Source organism: Nanorana parkeri, unplaced genomic scaffold, assembly GCF_000935625.1.
Source record: "Nanorana parkeri isolate BGI_ZX_2015 unplaced genomic scaffold, ASM93562v1 scaffold903, whole genome shotgun sequence".
In the NCBI taxonomy this organism is placed as follows: domain Eukaryota; kingdom Metazoa; phylum Chordata; class Amphibia; order Anura; family Dicroglossidae; genus Nanorana; species Nanorana parkeri.
The window spans coordinates 687,615-695,230 of record NW_017307171.1 but is presented as its reverse complement, the minus strand read 5'-3'; positions in this window follow the sequence as shown (position 1 = coordinate 695,230).

Here is a 7,616-nt window from a genome sequence, read left to right as displayed (position 1 = left end):
AATAGAACCCCCCCCCCCCCCATACACATGAAAAAATCCCCCCCCACACACATATTATATATATATATATGTGTGGGGGGGGGGAGACACATGGACTCAATACACAATATCTATATATATAGATATCTATATATATTATATAAAAACAACCCCAGTGTTTTTATATTAGTGGCTCTAAAATACAATTCAGAGCCCCCTTTCCTGCTTACCTTGTTGCAGGGAGGAGGCTGTGAGGCTGCACGTCGGTCCTGGTGATCGGTAGTCGATTGCTGCAGACCTTCCCAATCCTTTCGGCTAGCGTTCACTGAAAGAGCGCTGGCCAAAAGGATCCAGGTGCCGGCGCATACTCAGCTACCCGGTCTGCATCCGACAGAGATGCAGACCGTGTAGCTGCTCCCGCAAGTCAGGTACACGGTCCTTGACAAATTTTTTAATATTTGTCTGTAGCAGGAGGCAGTTTGTTCGCTGGAAGGCTGGAGAGAAGTGCAATAATTAGTGTCTGCAGCAACAGTGAAACATGATGAAACACTTCCTTGCAAGTCTGGGCCTGCATTTCTGCCAATGGAGTTGGAGATTTGGTAGGGGGCAATGGTGTTCTCAATGCTGAGAAATACAACCAGATACTTATCCATCATGCTATACCATCAGGGAGGCATGTGATTTGCAAATGTATTCTGCAGCAGGACAACAACCCCAAACATAAAGCCAATGTCATTAGGAACTATCATCAGCATAGACACGGAGTCCTGGAAAACACGGAGTCCTGGAAGTGATGGTTTGTCCCCCACAGAGCCCTGATCTCAACATCATCAAGTCTGTCTGGAGACATGAGGAGAGAGGAGGAGAGAGAAGGATTTGAGGCCACCTACATCCACAGAAGATCTGTGGTTAGTTCTCCATGATGTTTGGAACAACCCACCTGCCAAGTTCCTTCAAAAACTGTGTGCAAGTGTACCTGGAATAATTGATGCTGTTTTGCAGGCAAATGGTGGTCACATCAAATATTTTTTTTTTTAAATCAGATATTTTTTTAGTGTCAAAAATGTTCCACTCATAAACAATACACAAAATAAAAATAAACATCTAACAATAACAAATAACGGGGAAAAACAAACACCTACAAACCAATTAACACAACAACCCAAAGTTGGCCAGATTATTATCACCACCCCATCAGTACTTCGTTGGGCCACAAGATGACTCCACGAGATGACTTTGTTGGGCCTCCTCGTGACGAGATGTTGAAAGGTGATGCGAGGAATCTGACACTGCACTGTTGCCCTTCTGTTGTCTTGTACCAGTCTTGCCACTCTCCGTTCTGCCCTAACATTGACTAGTCGCTGACGGCCACAATTCGCACGTTCAGACCCAGATTTTCAACTGACAGTCCAGTCTTTAAACACTTTAACAACAGCTGCTCTTGAACCTTTAACGAATTCTGCTGTTTTGCTGATACTCACGCCATGGCTCCGAGCGCCAACAATCATCCCACGTTCAATGGCTGGCAAATCGCGTTGTTTACCCATATCTTCAGAACAAAATAACTTCTACTGTCGTGGTAAACAACCTGCTTCCCTATTTATAATGGTCTGGCCCTCTAGCAACTTCAGCGCGAATTTATAGCTAATTATAGCTGATTTGCCTACAAACGTCAGGTGGTCATAATCTGGCACTCAGTGTATATACTCCATACATTGTAAACTTAAGGCACAGCTGAGATTTCATCTTACCCTCCCATAACACTCCTTTATTGTGTACGATATTGTATCCATCTAGACCAGATTGACGAAAACGTATCTCCACTTATCCCTCTACTTTGATAGGTAGTGCGTTCATACATTACAATGTGATCTAACTCCGAGATCTATTCTGATACTGATGGATAAGAAGAAGATATCCATTTCCTCACCACCACTCGCCTAGCCGTAAATAGAGCTCTATGTATAGCCATTTTAATATATGAACCCATCAAAGAGGTATCAAAAATTGCTAATATGCATATGTTATTTAGCAGTACACCAAAGACTGAATAGACAACCTTGAGTACTGCACCTCAATATCAAATCAACTTGGGACATCTCCTCAATAAATGTATTAATGAACCTTGACGAAAGCCACATATAGGGCACGTAGAATCTTTCTTAACCCCTATTTTTCCTACTTTCACATTGTCTAGTAGTGGACTTAATTCGACTAACATGTTTAATACACAACACTCTCAAATAAGCCTTTAGTGTTGAATCAGTTTTTATTAGTATTTTTTAACAGTTCCTTAACAATCAGTATCAAAACTCAAGAAGGGTACAAAAAGTAAAATCAGTACATATACAACGAGGATATCAGGCTACATGAATATATGCATTGAGCAATGGTGTACTGGTGTGATCATTCAAGCATTAATGGGAAGGTGACCTAGGTTCGGTCACACAATACGAAAAGCTAAGGCCTTTCTATGTTATGCATAATTCCACCATAGTGAGGAACAACACCACGATGACAATGTGTACATTATAGATCCGGTGGGTGTCACCAGTGTATGTTCAAAAATTGTAGGTTATGTCAACATTGGCAGGTACCTTCTCTGGCCCAACATTTCAAACATCCTGATATGTCAGGAAAGTTGTAGAAAGGGAGGGGAACCGAAAGAGGGAAACTAAGAGAGGGGAGAAATGTGGAAGAAAGAAAGAGGGGGATGGAGGGGAGGGGATTAGGGGGGGAGGGAGGGGGTCACGGCTTGTGAGCTGAGGTTGTGTATCGAGACTTGAGGTGTCCCTTTCGCCCTCAGGGCATTGCACTAGAGGTAGGACTGTAGGTCGGCGGAGGAGGAAAAGTGAATCCATACACTCCATTGGGTCATGAACCTGGGAAAGGCATTAGCATCAGTCGCTATCAGTTCCTCCATAAGCATGATATCATTAACGTGGCTAACCCATTGGGAAATGGGTGGAGTACCAGCCTGTTTCCAATGTAGGGGGATCACCTGCCTAGCTGCAGACAAGATATGTCTAAGTATCATGTTTTTTTGAGTTTTCCGGGAGCCCGGCAGGAGTGACAGTAATGCTACAGCCGGTGAGGGTACTGATACCCGAGGTGGATTGAATTTTAGATGACTGGCGGTCCAGAATAAAAGGGATAAAGGCTCTCGGGGGCCGGGGGTGTAACGTCCTGGCTAAATGTCGGCCACATTTGTTGGCGGTTTCGTACCTAAGTTTACATGCCCTGTTTCTCGCATTAAGCGAGCTTGTGTATAAGATGGACAATAGTTCCCAGCGGGCATTCGACAGTTTCACATAGGGGGTGTTCAGGCGTGTAGTTTTGTGCACCCCTTCCAGAGTGGCAATAGAGGTTAGGAGCTCTGTAACTCGGGTGGACCGGGCTTTTTTGAGGCGAGAACCATGCTTAATGAAAGTGCCCCGAACCACACACTTAAGAGCCTCCCACTGAGTCAGCGGGTGGGTGGTATCAGTGGCATGGTCTGAGACGAAATTCTTGACTGTTGCCTTAATCTCGTCTAGACACAGTGGGTCTTTTAACAGGCTGTCGTTCAGCCTCCAGGAGAAGTGGGTATGTTGGACCGAGGGAACTCCTATAGTGAGAAACACCGGGGCATGGTCAGACCAGATGCGGAGACCCATTTTGGCCGCAGGGGCGGAGTCTAAAAGGTGTTGAGCCAGGAATATATAGTCCAGCCTACTATATGAGTTGTGAGCCGGGGAAAAATACGTATAGTCCTTGGCAGAGGCATGGAGTGCCCGCCACACGTCTATCAGCCGGAGTTTAGATAACAAAGTTTTACATTTAGCAAGGGATGTGTGCGATAGAGGAGACTTACCGAACGAGGAATCCAGACAGGGCACCAGTGCGAGGTTGAAGTCTCCACCCAGGATCAGATTGGGGCAACCGAAATTCTCCAGAGCTGTGACCAGTCGTGCAAGGAAAGTCAGTTGGTCCTGGTTTGGAAAATAGACATTAGCTAAAGTGTATACATGACCAAAGAGTTTCACTTTCAGGAAGAGGAATCTACCTAAGGGGTCAGTCTGCTGCTGCAGGAGCTCAGGATGCAGGGTCTTGTGGAAGGCTATGGACACACCTTTGGATCGTGCAACAGAGTTAGTGCTATGGTACCACTCAGAATAATATTTAAACGATATTCCGGGGATGGTATCACTGCGAAAGTGAGTCTCCTGCAGGAACAAAACACCTACCTTGTGTTTATGGAAGTGATAGAGTACCTGGCTACGTTTTTGAGGCGTGTTAAAACCCCAGACATTGAGGGTTGCCAATGCAATATGAGGGGCTGTCATCATGGGGGTCTCAGGGTCCTTCCCACTATACCGCGTGTCCCTCCAGGGTCAAGGATGGGGAGGGGAAGGGAACGGGTAGGGAGATGGGGAACAGGGGAGCAGGAAACAAAAGACAGGAAAAAGAAAAGGATGCAGTGGGAAAGAAGTACAGGTCTGCCATCTAGCGGCAGAAGGAGAAATAACAGTTTGGTGAACCAGATTTTGGTCCAAGAAACACTACAAGCAGTCAAATTGCCAGCGAGCGCATATCACTGACGGCCTAAGTGGGGGTAACATGGTAAGCACAGGGAGCATCTCCCGCTCCAGGGCATCAACATTAAATATAAACTAGGTAATATAATATTACAACAGTAGAATGTAAATTGGAAAAAAAATAATAAAGAAGAAAAATTACGGGCGCCGTCCGGGCGAAATATCGGGTCAATTCCCGCGGCACAGGCCCCTTCTTAGCCTGCTTTAAGAAGGGGCCTCCGGTCGCTCATTGCCGGTGATCGTGGGGGATCGTGGGGATCGTGCCGGTGATCGTGGGGGAGAAAGCCGCTGCTGCCTGCAGTATGATATGCCCCTGAGCGGGAGACGAGCCGATACACGTCTCACCGCTCCATGCGCCAAGCCACACCCCGATCAAATAAGCCTTTAAAGTATCCCATATTATCACCCTCGAGGCAGAACCTTCATTAACAGACCAGAAGAAAGAAATATCATCTTCTAGTTTCACCCTTTCACCGAACAGTGATAGCCAAAATGGATTTTAGACGCCAAGGTATAGCAGAAAGTCCCAAAGTAAACCGAGTATATATCATTGAGTGATCTGACATTTAGGCTGAATCTCCACAGCAGCAACATATAGTAGAATTTCTGAGGATCCCAATACATAGTCCATACCTGACAGTGCTTCACAACGCGTGCCTGTGCGCGCATCTATGATGTATTGTGGCGCCAAACGGGCTATTTAAGCTCAGCACCTTCATGTCTCCAGTGCTGAGTACTCTTCAGCTGTGTGCCTTGTATCCTGTGCCTGTTTCCTGTTGTGTTGTTTTCTTGTTGCTGACCCTTGGCTTGCTTCTGACTCTGCTCATCATCCGGTATCCTGACCCTGGCTTGTCTGACGATTCTCCTGCTTCCGGCCTGTGCCTGCATTGCCCGCACGTTACCGAACCCGGCTTGTTACCCGACTACGAGTTTGTCTCTTGCTGCACTACCTTCCTGCCTGCATGTTGCCAACCTGGTCTGCCTGACTTCGAGAGGGGGAGAGAGAGATACAGTGAAGCAGCTAACAGAGTTGATCCACACACCCAAGTCTTCATCCGGAACTTGTGCCCCGCTGAGCCCCAGAGTACCTGTATTCATTATCAGGCCCTCTGGGACCAGAGTTGCAAGAGAGGCCGCCCTCGTCATCTCAAGCTCCATCAGGTACATACAGAGGGAGGACAGAGAGAGGATGGGAGAAAGAATAGAGAGGGGGACAGAGAGAGAGGGTGGAGAGGGGGGGGGGTGATGGTGGAGAGTGGGGGAGAGTCAAAGAGAGAGGGGGAGAGAGAGGGAGGAAGAGAGAGGAAGAGAGGGAACAGAGAGAGGAGGGAGAGAGAGAGAGGGTAGGTTGGAGAGAGGGGCAGAGTGGAGAGGGAGAGAGGGGGGAAAGAAGAGGGAGAGAGGGGGGAAAGAAGAGGGGGAGAGAGGAAGAGAGGGAGAGGAAGAGAGAGTGGGGAGGAAGGGAGAGAGGGAGGGGGAGAGAGAGAGGGGAAGAAAGAGAGAGGTATAATTTACCAATCATTATAGAGGGAATACAAACTGACCCATACAGGGCCGGATTTACTCTCCCTGCCACCCCAAGGACAGGTTCTGCAATGCGCCACCGCATTCCACACCGCTGCCGCCCCTCTGCGCCCTGCCGCCCCGAGGCCTCGCCCCGATGGCCTTGTGCAGAATCCGGGCCTGGCCACGCATGCGCGATGACGTCACGTGCATGTGCAATGACGTCACGGTGGGGTGGCACCTGGCCTCAAGACGCCCCTGGTCAGCATGTTGTATTGGAAGTGGACTACTCCTGGGCAGAGGAAGAAGGTGAGGAAGAGGAAGGTTGAAGAGGAAGAAGATGAGGAAGATCCAAGATCTCCTCCACAAGCTGTAAAAGGCCAGCAGCTTCCAACAAGGCAGGAGAGGCAAAAAAGAAGAAAATGGAAAAAGATGAAGAGGAAAGTTCTAAAGAGGAAGACAGTCCTGCCAAAATGGGCAAGGAAGAAAACCCTCCCAGGAATGTGTGAAGTGCTACCAGTTTGTGTATTGTCTCCCGTGTGTATTTAATTGCCAGACCCATCCCCATTCTATGCCTCACTGCCTGCCACATACCTTGGATTATCCAGATGTCTGTCCATATAAGAAATCCATCTAGTATCTGTATCTGGTCCAGTGTCTTCTATATCCTGTCAAATTTATTTGATCACGCCAATAAAGCTTATTTGAATTGAATTGAGGAAGAGAGAAGGGGGAGAAAGAGAGAGGGAGGGGGGAGAGATAGAGAGAGAGCGGGGGAAGGAAAGAGAGAGGAAGGAGTGTAAGAGAGGGGGAGAGACAGATGGGGAGAGAGACAGAGGGGAGGGATAGAGGGAGAAAGAGGGTGAGAAGAGGGAAGAGAGGGTGTCAGGAAGCCCGTACGAAGTGGACTGCGTCTGCGCATGCGCACGGCGTGACCCACAATCGGCCCGTGCACTATCGCGTAGACATCAGTGAGCATGTGCACGCTTCATGACGCGTGCATGTACGATGTATTGTGGCGCCAAACGGGCTATTTAAGCTCAGTACCTCCATGTCTCCAGTACTGAGTACTCTTCAGCTGTGTGCCTTGTATCCTGTGCCTGTTTCCTGTCGTGTTGTTATCTTGTTGCTGACCCTGGCTTGTTTCTGACTCTGCTCATCATCCGGTATCCTGACCCTGGCTTGTCTGACGATTCTCCTGCTTCCTGCCTGTTCCTGCATTGCCCGCACGTTATCGAACCCGGCCTGTTACTCGACTACGAGTTTGTCTCTTGCTGCACTACCTTCCTGCCTGCACGTTGCCAACCTGGTCTACCTGACTTCAAGAGGGGGAGAGAGAGATACAGTGAAGCAGCTAACAGAGTTGATCCACACACCCAAGTCTTCATCCGGCACTTGTGCCCCGCTGAGCCCCAGAGTACCTGTATTCATTATCAGGCCTTCTGGGACCAGAGTTGCAAGAGAGGCCGCCCTTGTCATCTCAAGCTCCATCAGGAATGTGACAGAGGGGGGACAGAGAGAGGATGGGAGAAAGAATAGAGAGGGGGACAGAGAGAG